At 38.4% G+C, this 14,130-nt stretch overlaps 1 long non-coding RNA gene across 3 annotated transcripts in view; it reads right to left on the bottom strand.

Annotated features, from left to right (window-relative positions):
- Positions 1 to 519: 519 nt before the first annotated feature.
- The window catches only part of LOC137921042 (uncharacterized), a 28,314-nt gene continuing 14,703 nt past the window's right edge, over positions 520 to 14,130 (bottom strand). The window contains exons 5-6 of one of the 3 annotated variants that reach the window (XR_011107294.1): positions 1,636 to 1,688; positions 523 to 604 (exon numbers count right to left, since the gene is read on the bottom strand). This is a non-coding gene — a long non-coding RNA (uncharacterized lncRNA). Of the gene's footprint in view, positions 605 to 1,635; positions 1,689 to 14,130 lie in introns of all 3 variants that reach the window. The other 2 variants (XR_011107288.1, XR_011107282.1) reach the window with 2 other exon arrangements.

Here is a 14,130-nt window from a genome sequence, read left to right as displayed (position 1 = left end):
GGATTCACAAAAAAACTAAGTCACAACCTTTTTTACAGTAGTTAGAGAAATACGTAAAGATTTTTTAAAAAAAAAGAACTTTAAAAATTTTAAAATCAATGCCACGATAATTCTAGATCAACTAGATTTATTAATTTAACACAGCCTGAACAAAAGTTATAACAAGCTTTTATTTACGGTGGGCGCTCACCTCGCAATTTTTCATATAATGCTCATTTTGGAGTTTGTTTATATTGAACAAACATCTCGGTCATTGGTTTCACTTTACTCCGTCTTTACATTTGATATTTATTACATTGAACTGTACAATAAATATTGATACTAGTATATACGTAAGTCATTTGTTACCCAATGGGCTATAAGTTCAACCCTTATATCATATCCCATTGTTTTTTACGTAAACTTTGTTAACCATGAGAAGGCCCTTACGGGTGCCTGTGTATATGTGAATGCAATGAGGGAAATAATAAACTCATTATACTAAATAAAACGACAGCGTGGTAACAAATGTAAATTTATTGTCAAATCTTTTGGAGAGTACAATATTTGTCACGATATAATTTATTGAATGCTGTCTGCACCGCGCTCGCCGGCAGCTCGCTACCTGCAAAATAAATGCAGCTTTAGCCACGGTACAAATAACAGAAACAGAGCAAAACTATATCATAAAATCAATACACATAGTACACGTAATATAATTGCAATATAAACATTACACCAAATTACATGAATAATGAATGCTTTGTTCGCAGCGACCGACAGCTTGAGGTCTGGAATGGCGGCGGGAATAGAAGTCCTTGGCGAATGCTTTCGGCGACAAGAAGTCAACAAAGCTGGCTGTGATATGGACAGGTACAGCACGTCACAGCCACCTTGCCGGCCCCCGGAGCGCCCGCCCTCGCCGACCCGCGCGCACTCCGTGCTGCCCCGCGCCTCCCGTGCCGACCAGCGGCCGCCTGTCGCTCATCAAAGCTGGCTGTGATATGATTCGATTGCACACATAACAGCCACTTTGTGAGCGACACGCCGGCCGTCCCGTGTCCCCCTTCGTCCCCCACTGTTTACCGCTCGCCGCCCGCCGCTGGCACCGCCGCCGCCGCCCACCGCCGCCGACACGTACCGCGGCCCCACTCGTCAAAAATGGCTGTGATATGAACTGGCAACACGGCACAACCACTTTCACGAATGGGCCGCGGGTGGCCGCCGCGGCACCGTCCCCTCCGACGCAGCGTTCTCCTCAAACCGACCACATCAAAGTGGCTGTGATATGAAGACGGGTGGACATCTCACCGCCGCTTTGACGGGCCGAGCCCGAGAAACATTAGCACGGCGCGCTGCGGCCGGGCTGCACGAATGGGGCCGTGCTCATCAAAGCTGGCTGTGATAGCTGTAGAGATCTATAACAAGCCGACTTTGATGGCGGGGCCGCATTGGATCGTTTAATTCTATTACCCTGAAAATTACTATCGTGGAAAAACTCTCACAAGACTGGCAGACAATTAACATAATGTTTGAAATAATTAAACTCACACGGAAATTCCTGACGCGGCCTGCGCCGGCGCGCACCGCAGCATTGCACATGTTCACAAAAGTTAAAGGGACGGCAGCAAGCGAAGTTGTTCATAATGCACTTACGTATTGTGTCCAAATGTGATGGCTCACGCCGCGGTACAGCGGAGACTGGCACTCTTGAATAAATACTTAATTATAAATTGGAATACTTCGCGGAGTAGCTGTTGTAACAATGCAAGGGCCCGGCGACCGCAGTGAAGCGCGCCCGCGACGCGACCCGAACCCAAACGAACTCGCGGCGACAGCCGAGGCCGCGCGCCGCGTCGTGTCGTGTCGCCCGTTCGGCCGCGCGCCGCCTTGTGACGCGTAGCTTAACGGAAGCAATCGACGCGCCGCGCCGCACGTCCATGGCGGGCTTTGCAAGCGTCGCGTTTAAAGTTTTAAAAGGCAAAGTGCTGTCGAAGCTGAATTTGCGTCCGTGTCGCGAAAAGAGGGCGCGGGGCGGCCGGCACACGTGTAATTTGCTACCCGCACCTGATAACTGAAGTTTGCGAGGTGCGCGGCTATGCACCTCATTAGCCAAGTTTCGCGGGGAGCTACGTACGCGCTCGTCCACCTCAACGTTTACCTCCACCCAGATTCACCGCTGATGCCGATGTATTTAAGTATCAGAGATATAAAGTTACATATATTGCATTTATTATTAGAATAATATTCATTAGACATAACATTTATTAACAAAATCAAATGCTATAATTTATCTGAGAATTCCGTATAATAAATAATATAATCGTAATAATAAAATCGCCGCGCTTACGTACTATGATAAAACTGATGAAACTTCGTGATCAGGTTTACATTTAAATAAAGAACACACAAGAATCATTGCCGGCGCGTTTACCGACCACCACTAAACCACCGCCTTTCGACAGAACTAAAATGATTTACGATCGCGTGATCTAAATGTATGATACGAGAAAATAATCATTACTACCACCAATTTTCGCGAGCGTATCATAAAATATTAATGTATCATATTCGATCGTCTCCCTCAATGATTCTTAATGGATTTTTACATTAAAAAGAAAATCTTATTTGAAGTGTCGGCACAGCGGCTCGACTCCTTGTAATAAAAGCTCGGGGAGCGGCCCGCACGACGGAGCTTTCTATTGTATTTAGACGGCGTTTGAAATCAATAGAAGCTTCCAAGAGGTCTCCCGGCAGTCTCTTTGAGAGCTTAAAGCTTTCGACGTTCGCCCTCCTGGAATAGATATAAATTTCAAGTCCGTATTTCGAACGGCCTTTATGAGCTTCGATTTTTCGTGTTTACATTTCATTTCCGTGCTCACGCGTATGCTTACGCAGCGCGTTTGCCCGCGTGATCCACTCCGTGGCCCCAGTTCTCGGTATCGGGGTACGATATGGACATTGCTTCGTCGTATTGCGATAACACTAAAAAAAAAACAAGAACGGTACAAAGTGCGACGGACTTTGATGACTACAGAATAACTTGTCAACAAAATTGCAATTCATTTTCGTAGGTCTGTTAACAATATAGTGTCGTTTAAAATAGCGATGCAGCGAATTGGCCGCGCGGCGCACTAAAGTAATTCCCGATGCGGTCGCTAATACAATTTATCTCCACTCGATCGCAACTAATGAACAAATTGAAATCATTACATTCCGCTGCTCGGAGCCCGTCGCGCCATCTGCTTATAATGATAAATAACGCCGCAAATCGACGAGCCGGATGTACACGAGCGTACGCGTGTGTACACCTGAGTACGAGAAGTAATATCACAAGCGCTAATTGCAATAACGAACGCCCAATTATGCGAACGTTGTCCAATCAGCTCGAATCACAGCCCCCACCGGGGGATAATTGGGGCAATTTGTTGTAATGCGACGAACAGGCCGCGCCCGCACCACCCCCAGCACGCGTACACAACAAGTACACCGCCGCGTAATGTATCGCGCGACAATGGTTCAATATAAAATATTTTGTAGCCATACCCTATACTATAATAAACTACTTGGATTTAAATGAAAATGATACATGAAACTATAGCAGTAACAAATATTTTAGAACGGAGAAAGTGCATTCAAATTTTAAAATAATATTTAATCTGTATGACGCCTAATTGAAAACATGTAGTCGCTTTCGAACACAGATAATACAAGGAATAATACCGCCATCGTCAACTTTCGTCATTTTATCACATTCAGATCAGTGTGATAACATTAGCGTTGTCAACTTAGTAACGAAATGTTTATATAGAACTGTTATGCGACTATGCTATTACAATCTTTTTGTTGGTAATATACTTTATTTGAATTAAAAACAACACAATAAAAAAGCTATAATCTCGAAATGGTGACAAGCAAGAGTATAGCTGTTTACGCGAAACGTTTCCGGAAAATCTGTGCGCAGAAAAGGCGAGCTTCGCCGTGTCCGGGGAGAGTGGGCGCGGCGGGTCGTTGACCCCGCCGCGTGCGCCCGCGCTGCAACCGGTGCGCCCGTTCCGAGGACGATTTGCCGTTAATGCTTCCGGTTTTCTTTATAATGGAAAAAATAAATTCTCGGTTCATTACAAAGAGTATGAATGCACTGTTCATATTCAACTGTACAGAATACACGGCTTCATCGTAACTAGACGTTTGGTGACAGCGTGGTACTGTTATAGCCTTTGCGATATAATAGAACTCTTCGTTCGCTTGAGCAGGCACCCAGGCAAAGGTGACCCGGGGAATTCTTTCAGAGACGTTATTCAAACAATTATACTTTTGCAACTTAAAGAGATTTGCGATTTATATAAACTAAAAGATAAATACAGAAGGGAAAATATACAGTCATGTTCTCTACAGAAATATTGATTTAAAATAATGTCCGTGTGGTCGCTAAAATATGCATGGAGCGCTGAAAAGCTATTTACAGGCGTCGAACGGACGGCCCTCGGCGCGACCTACTTCGACCTCTAAGACTGTTGTACGAACATCTTCAATATATGAGAAATATACGAAGAGCGCGTACAGAAGGCTTTATCTGGGCGCGGCCCTGGTGAACCACCACCACCCAGAGTGGGACTCAAATACAGCCCCGACTCTATATCTATCTAACCCTAATTAAAATCATAAAACGAGGTTGCATTTGTAATAAACCTTTTTTTTATTACACCGTTCAGTATGAAGCAATGGCAGATGGAAACGAAGACGAAGACATGCATTGACCATGAATTTATTTTAGAAAAATAGAGAAAAACCTTATGATACTCTGTTAAAACAATGCGTTTAAAAGATTGTCAATTAGCGAGCGAGGCATTTATGACACACTAGCACTTAATTTTTGGTGTTTTCTTCGCAAGTTACTATGTAAAAGATAGTACGATTTGCGAACCTAAGATCGTTTAAACAACGAGCCAATGGGCGTCCGTTCTACTAGAATAACACACGGTTGCGTTTTTATGAATGAACGCGCGGTGTCGCATTGCTTTCATTCAGCGTGAGCGTAGAACGGAAGCGAATAAACAAATTTAAAACATTTCGGCCGCACGATCCGTTAAGCCGATTTGAAAGGGAACAAAAGGAAGGAGCGAGCTTAGCCGCGGTCAGTTTCGACCAATAAACCTACCCGCGGGCGCGCCTCGCAGCCGGAAACGGTCGCCTCGTGCCGCGTCGGGACGGCGTCGCGTCGCATCGCATCGAGTCCGCGTTAAACCTGAATCGAGTCCGCGTTAAACCTGAATCGCGGCACCGGTAATTCAGTTATCGCTGCAAGCGATGCGATTCGGATTGACGCGCCGATTCGTACCATAAACTGTTTCGGATTTCTATTGCTTCGTAATCCGATACCGCTCGGTAATTGCGCAAATTTATTGTCCATTAACTAAACGACATCATTCAATATCGTTTTAAAATTGATGTTACATTAGTTTTTACATTTTACGTTTATTACTTGTAACTAAACAGTGATATTAAATAATTCACACTACCTTCGGAACGTTGTTAACCGCTATCCTATAGGATTTTGGAAATTTAAAAACAAGTCGTGCGAATAGATTTCTCGGTTTGCGTTCTTCATTAAACCTCCACCTCCTTCCATCACCAAATAGGTTTTATGTTTGTTGCGTCGTAAATAAATTGTTTTGCCGGTTACAAGTTCGAGTATCCAGTGTTAGGATGTAAAACTAAATCAAATACTTCAATAATAAATTTTTCCTGAACAAATTAATACTGTTTACTCTTCGGTTGGAAGTAATAGAGCGTTGAAAGCGTTTATTTTAAATATCTCTTCACGTTAACTAAGCTCGGAGAACGCGCGCAGGCGAGCGCTAAACTCGTATTGTGTTTACGGACGTCGGTGGACACGAATGAAAACTTGCCCCCGCCGAGCGCGCCACCCCCCACCCCTCCCGTCTTCCCCCCGCGCACCCCACGACACCTGCAATAAAACTAATTGCAGACTGCAATATCGCTATTCCGTTTGTTCCGCGCCGCAGCGTCCTAAATGATATTTCATTCCCATGCGCGTTCATTTCTCTTCCGCTTGACATTTGTAAACATTTCGCGGTCAATAACGTTCGATGGACTTCGTTCTCTCGTGTATTTATTATTAAACGCACAGATATGTGGCGACGTGAAGGTTTAATATGCATACATTGCTCCCCTGCGAAACGTGCACCAAAACTTTAATTCGTTTGTTTTAAATATTACGAATGTGTACGTCGGGCGTAGAATAAAGAGTTCGCTGTACCAGCTGCGCCCCGTGGCCGCGCGCGACTTGTCATTGAACGATCAATTGTTAAACCGGCGCTGCGCAAAGAGACGCCGATGAATAATAATTTGTCTCTGCCAAAACGACCAAATATCAGAAAAAAAAACATTAAAAATACCCACACTTACATAACAAATACAGTTCCTCTTTGTCTAAATATAATTAGTGATCATTTTTATTATAAAAATCATATATAAAACACAATTCAATATTGATTAAAATATAAATGAAATAAGATTATATATACACTGGTTATGACATTTACAAAGTTTCATATATATTCATCGTGAACAATGTCCTGAAGTGTTGCGGTGGTCTGCGGCGCTGGGCTTTCGGTGAAGGTGCTCGCTCCGCATGAAAGACAAGGTAGTGAGAATTTGAGATGTACGGGACATCTCACTACCCAGGTCTTTCACGAGGCATGGAGCAGGCGTGTTTCGAAGTCCTGGCATCTGCTACCTCGACGTCGGCACGGGTACAAGGCAATCACACAAGCTTCACCACAGATGTATCCATTTCGTGATTGGTGCAAAAAAAACAATTTAAAACTAACGAATTAAATTGATAAAACATTTTACAAACGCCTGGAAAGAAACATTTTTTTATTTATAACGTTGATGATGATGTAAATAATGAGATTGAGGCTTTACAGTGGAATAACACTTACAAACAATAATAAATAAACAATATAAATTAATGAAAATTTAACAAACAAACAAATGACAATGACTAACGTAATAGATATGCGTATCTATAAATTTATTAAATAACAAATACATAACGTACACGAAATATAGTCTTACAAATAGAAAACATATCTTTATACAACCATTATTACATGTAAACATTAGCAAGTTAATTATTACAAAAGTAAAAGATATAGAATATTTTGGAGGCGCGTGGCGAAGGAGCGGGTCCCGTTAGGAATGTCAGCGGGTAACGGAACCGAGCGCACGGCCCGCTCCACCAAACAAAGGATGCGCTCTATCACCGCACATATAAAGTTGATACGACGTCTGATATCCATAACACATAGTTCACGGAGTTGTTCTTTTTACTCGGCTTGCCATTGGTTTAAGTTTCAATTAACAAGATTCCTCATTTATTTAAAACATACTCCTTGCTCGTCTTTTTAATTCGGTTCGAGCGAAAAGAGCAGATGCAACATCCGTATTTATCACCTTTTATTACAGACACTGTTATTTTAATCAGAGAACTAAACGCGCAGCTTGTCAGCCCTAAAATAAACCTTTTATTTTCATAACAAAACCGACGAGTGTACGCGGTTAATGGGTAAGGTCGTGACATTGATTAAAAAAGTTGTGTAAAATTTTTAAACTTCCCGACCCACGTGACGTACAGTTTTGTGCAAATCCAGTTTACCGATTTAAAGTTCATATTTTCGACCGTTTCGTCGTTGAATAACAAATGTTAAACTGGTTGCAAAATAAAATGTGAGTGTAAGCGGCTATAGTGAAGGGTGCACCATTATAAATTTCACTTTAACTTTTTTAAACAACTTAATAATACCCAACATTGAAGTCATACGAGAAATATTTCCAAGAAAAGTCATATCGAAAAGACGTGACATTACTTGGTCACCACGACGTACAGTTACGTGATTTATTCTAGAACCAGTTTTCTGTTAATTCGAAAACACCTAACTAACTTGAAGTCAAGAGTGAAAAGGTTTCTTCTAAGCAAACATGTAGCATCTTAGACCTCTTCATTGGTTAACATCAGACGAGACGAAGATCAAATACTTCGCCTATAAAAAATAAAAAAAACATGTTTTCCGGAAAGCTACAATGTAGTTCAGAAGAATGTCAGGACACCTTGACGATAAGAATCCTTTGTTTTAATAATAAAGCAAAGTCGAAGCACAAGTCTTATCGCTCGGCGCAATTTCTTACATTATCTAAATATAAATATAATAAATAATACTACAGTTAATAAACAACGAAATTATTATTTACATATAATCTTTAAATAGCTTGTATATACCCTTTCACTTAGATAGTGTCCTTCAGCCAAACTATGTATGTAAAATATAGCAATATACAGTTCGATATTTCTAATTAACAGTGCATATATAACGGTATGGTCTTTCTTTTTAAAGAAATTATAATAAAAACATGTATATTATTAATAGTGATCTTCAATAATACCTACCCACATATTTTAATATTGCCAAAAAAAAAAACAAAGGAGGTCAACGATGTTATTTGTATGAGATCGTTAAATATTTAATTGCATTGAAAACAGCATCGCCTGCAAGCGGACGCTTAATCTGGTTAGTGTTGTTTAACTTTGAACTTGCGATCTCAGTTGAAGATTCACTATTATTTTTTTATTAGGTTTTTATCGACAAAATACGATATGAGCCGCCTAAACGATTCAAAACCATTGAAACTTAAGAAATCATATCAAACGCTAACATTTTATATTATAAAACATTAACCGAAATTTTAGAAAACGATTTATAACACTCGGAGTTTTGCTGTGAGATAGAAACAGAAATGTGGAGAACCGCTGAAGAACCAGTCACAGGCGTAGCTCGAAGAATTGTTCGTTTGAATTTGCACTGGGAGGAACATACAGCTCATGCAGCCGACTGCTGATGGAGCCGAAAGGCTTTCGAATGACGACCGCGAGCAGGAAGACGCGGAGTGTGTAAGCTCCCCACTAGATGTAATGAAGTAATGACAATGTAATGAAGATCACGAGAAACGCTGCGGGCAGCACAAGACCAAACATTGTGGCGATATTTGAGGAACTCTCTCAACTAATATGAAGCGAAATAGCGCATCGATCCGACTTGAGCACGGTTCCTAACAAAATTATAATTTTTTTCCCCATCTCTTTTCTCTTAACCCTTAAATTCTACCAATAGGAATAATCCACGCCCATCGATAAATTTTTAATCTGTTATCGATTATTTAGAAAGCTTAATCTATTTAAAGAGATATTTAGAAACGGGAAAATGAATTACGGGCGCCTCGCGGCCCTATACGTCAAACAAAGAGATGAAATAAAATGCGTGCTAATTGGCCCGCGGCTCCCTCATAGCTCACGGCGAGTGTGAAGTTGATTGTACACATTCGCACGGGGCAAACGCACGCACGCACCCACCCTACCCACGATGCCCATGCGTACCTACACCGCCTCATTGTATCCTATCATAACTTTTTTTTTCCCACTCGCTAGGCGCAAATTCAAAACAAGGCACGGCTGAAAGCGGGCAAGGACGATCGCCCTGCTCTACAACGGGTTGTAACGCGCTGTTTAAAAAACGCTCACAGCTCGTGTATTGGCCGCAATACATTGTTACAACGTTTCTTATTTTCATTTAAAAATATTAAATTGTAATAACTCACAAAACAGTTAATATTACACACGTGAGAAAATTTACATTTGTTATTTAACAATATCTCACCGAGATAACTTTTATAGTTAATAAAGCACACTGTCACAGAGCTCGAAGCAGCGTCACACAGATTAACCAAGGAAATTATTACGCGAAATAAATTACAACCAAATAAATTGCGCGGACAAACTGAACTTTATCTGACACTTTTAAAAGAAATGACAGCTGAACTGTCAAAATGATATTTACTCTGTGGTATTAAAATCTCGCTATAGAAACTTTTTAAGACAATGTTAACTTTCTATTGAGTTTTTATTAACCCTTTGTGTGCCGCAACATAGCGTCTGTCCGTGTCGGGGACAATTTTTTTTTAAATGATAAATGGAATATTTTTGTTTATGAACCTTTGGTCGGTAGTATATCAAGAGCAAGCGATTTTTAACTGTATTTTAAAGGTGATTCGATATAATGTAGCGTACTTTATTTCGGGCGAATCCGACCCGTACGTATTCGGGGAGTTCGGATATGTCCTTAGACAGCTGACAGGTTAACATGGGGTATGTTTTATAATTCCATTTCAATAAATATAATACTATTAGCCAAATTATGGTAAAGACACTTACATTAAATGCACGTTTAGTTAAGCAAAATTAATTATTATATTTTATAAACAAATTAATTCTGTACAAAGTGAACAAATGTGACTGATATGTATATGTAACGTGCTCGAAAACTGAAGATCGCTTACATGTATATATATATATATATATATATATATGTGTGTGTGTGTGTATATATTCTAATTTGTAGTGTCGAACCCATTTGTTTGCCGAGATTACTCTACTTGACTCGATAGCGGTCTGCCTTTGCTTTTACGATCTGACTTATAGCAATTACTAACCAGTGCATTTAATACCAATATTGACTCTGGTCATCATTTCTCCGACATCTCCCAGTGACAATGGCATTAAACCCGTGTGATTGTCGTGATTAACACGTTGACTGCCACGGCAAATTTTCGTAAATCTAGCCTAAAATTATAATTTGATTTCATAACATTATATTATTAAAAATTCTGACTAGTGTATAGTTATTATCAAACATCATAAAAAAATATGTTTTCATCGTGGATGCCAACTAAGGGTTGTGTCTATGTGCCTGCGACGCAGACAAGTTTCGACCTGTCGCTTCTCTAAAACTGAATCACAGCCTTTTATGTAGAAGATTATTTTAAGAAGTTCCACAAACAATAAAATCACATTTTATTTTCTGATTTTGAACAAATTTTTATGATTATACTTTTTGTTCATTTTTAATTAAATTTTCTATTCTTGCAAACATTGATTTATTATTCTTTTTCCAGAAGCAGTGTGTCGATATTAGCACTGATATATTTCTAGTATAATAGTAGCTGCACATAAATGTCAAGTAAACGCGGGACGAGATATATTGTAGCGTCCTAGAAAAGAACGCAATCTAGGAGTTATATCGTAGGCAGTCAACGTGTTAAGTATCGACATATCTTCGCCTTGTACATTTAAAGTTTGTATTATACTCTATCAAGTTTTAACCCTTAAATTTCAGGTATTAGACATTTCAGTTAATTGTCGTTGAAGAATATATGATATACACATTTGTCATAAAAGAAAAAAAATACATTATACACCTCCCACCCTTAACTGCGCAAGCTGGGAATATATTAGCACTCTTAATGTCATAATAAAAATAAATAATAAATTCTAAGTACATCATCAATAAATAACATTACATGTAGATCATAACATTTTATTATAAAATTCCATAACAAAATAGAAGTTGGCAAAAACAACTTCCAAACATCACGTAGTTTGCAAACTTATCTGGCTCTGAAGCATGTCTATGTACATCATATATATATATATAGTATTCTACCGGGAGGGAGTGGTGATATATATCAAACAAGACCCACAGAGTACAGTAAGAGAAACCTGTCGTCACTTTGGTCTCGGCACACCTAGGTCACACCATCTAGGTCATCGTGATATAAAAAAATCACACTCCATCAACCAACTGTCTGACCCAACTATCTGACCGTGACCACTGTACCGCACCTTAATAAAGCGCGCATATCACATCATGCATATAGATATAATCGTGCCGATATAGTAACAGACATATATATCAACATAAAGCCTTATGAGTCAAATTACAATATTAAGGTTTCGAAGGCTTACCGAAAGTTCTAAAACTAGAATTAGATCAACCGATGGTTAAATCTCGGGACCCTACTTGTTAAACTAATTTATTTACATGTAACCACTTAATATATAAATGGAAAAGACAATGCTTGATTAATTTTTTTTTTATAATATAATATTCCTAAAATGTGAACAGCACATCATTGCAGAAACTAAACGTTCTAAATTCATCCGTGATTTTAAATAACTAACTTAAAAGTGTAAAATTTAAACGTAAAAGAAAATAAAAGATTATTTATGGCAAACCACCTTTATCAAATACACGAACGACACAAAAAACCGATGGTAGAAATCTAACTCCAATAATGTTGTTACATTGGTAGGAACACCGGAAACAGTATGATAAAATTAAACACTTAATGTCGGTACATATGCTGATATAGACAGACATATAGTAATACGAAAACATAATTATTATCTATATTTAATACAGAGCTCTGTTAAGTCTGTGAAAACTTGAGTGTACATAAATAGAAGTAAATTAAATTTTATTTAATGAATATTTAATGATATATATCGTATTAAATTTAATAATGAAGAAAAATGAATTGGTTCAAAACAAATATCTCTGCATGCACTTTATAGAGATGAAAACTGTGTCTGTATCATCTTGACAGTATCAACGTTGTTAATGTTATTGAAAAAAAAATAATGATCCGTAGATAAATATAATCTATATTTTAAAAAAACAAAAGTAGTTATCTGTAAATCAATATGGGTGTAAAATTAAATACTACAATAATGGATGTAGTTGCTGAACTGACTAATATAACGACGCATATTGATAACAGAGAAAATTGGTAGGTATTTATTTGTTCACTGCGCCACTCTCGATACCAATATCATTTTAATAATTGGTATCATTGTTATAAAATTAAATTTGTATATGAACTACTTAAAAAACAAAACATATATATCGTTATCCACTGCATTAGTGACCTTTACAAAAACATATATATATATATATATATATATATATATATATATATAATAATTTGTGCAATTACATTTTCTTCTGTTTAGCTTCAAAACGCCCACTGCGTTTAGATATAATACAACCGCTACCAGGCTAGCTGGCGATCGAGGTATGATATTATGGAATAATAAATGCATAGTGTTAATTAACCCTTAATAGCCTGATTTACAAAAGTGATTTTTTTTAAATATTACTATGTTTGCTTGAGGGTGTAGATGAAAGGAAAAATAGATTTTTTTTTTAATTTCGTTGGAAAGAATATTATACAACAGTAAAATTCGTACAGCCAACCTATATAAAAAACTAATAGTAATGTGAACATTCGGTTTAAAAGATTGGTATCAAAATTGAAACTAAACTAATAGCCTAGTATTAAGGGTTAAGATCACGAGAATCCGCGACCTACGATCGCCAGTCTGTTACTATTAGGTTTACTTTTAGGTTATATTATCTATATTTTCAAATTACTAGACTGCAAATCACAACATTCGCATGAGTTCTTATATATAACGGAAAAACATGTGACAGAACTAAAAAATACGCTGGAATGGGCATAGTAATAGTTGGGTTAGGTTAGGTTAGGTTGACATAAATATATAAGTAATCTATTGCCAATCTGAAGTTGAACTGGACATAGTTTTTGACCAGATATTCACGGGCTACTTGGTATTCTCAGAGTACCTTCATAGATTTAAGCTCAAGGAGTCCCTCGTGCGCCCGTGATCCAGGGTCAGGCGTCACCGGCTGTCTCTTATTTAGCGCCGAACGATCTGTTTGTCAGTATAGGTTGAAGGAAATCATAGAAGAAAATCATCGCCTCGCTAGTAAGCCAAGATTAAGGACGCAAGATCTTTCTGGAGTATTGAATGAGAATAATCGGAACAGTAATAAAAATGAATAAGACGTAAGTCATTAGAAAAGACATAAATATCGCAAATAAATTGTGAAAAACCGAAATGAAAATTGTTATATAGAATTGTATAAACGAAAATAAAATTTAATTAGATATAAAAATTGTAAAATATTCTTCAGGGAAGTCTACGGAAGAGAGGCAATTTATAAAATGTAACAATGTATGGAAATGAATGGAAGAGAATGAGCAGAATAAAGGAATGAATGATAGATCATAAAGACAAAAGAGGAGAGGAGAAATAACAAAATTTTGTGATCGATTTATTGTTAACCATCTTCCTGCTTACACATATGGCAGGGCAGTACGAGCGTTCCCCAAAAATGGCGGCCATAAAAAAACTATTGTCTTAATACA

This window comes from Battus philenor, unplaced genomic scaffold (genome assembly GCF_028537555.1).
Source record: "Battus philenor isolate CCGP_79_NKW_IND1 unplaced genomic scaffold, ilBatPhil1.0.hap1 SCAF_1, whole genome shotgun sequence".
NCBI lineage: Eukaryota > Metazoa > Arthropoda > Insecta > Lepidoptera > Papilionidae > Battus > Battus philenor.
This window is presented reverse-complemented; position numbering and strand designations above follow the sequence as displayed.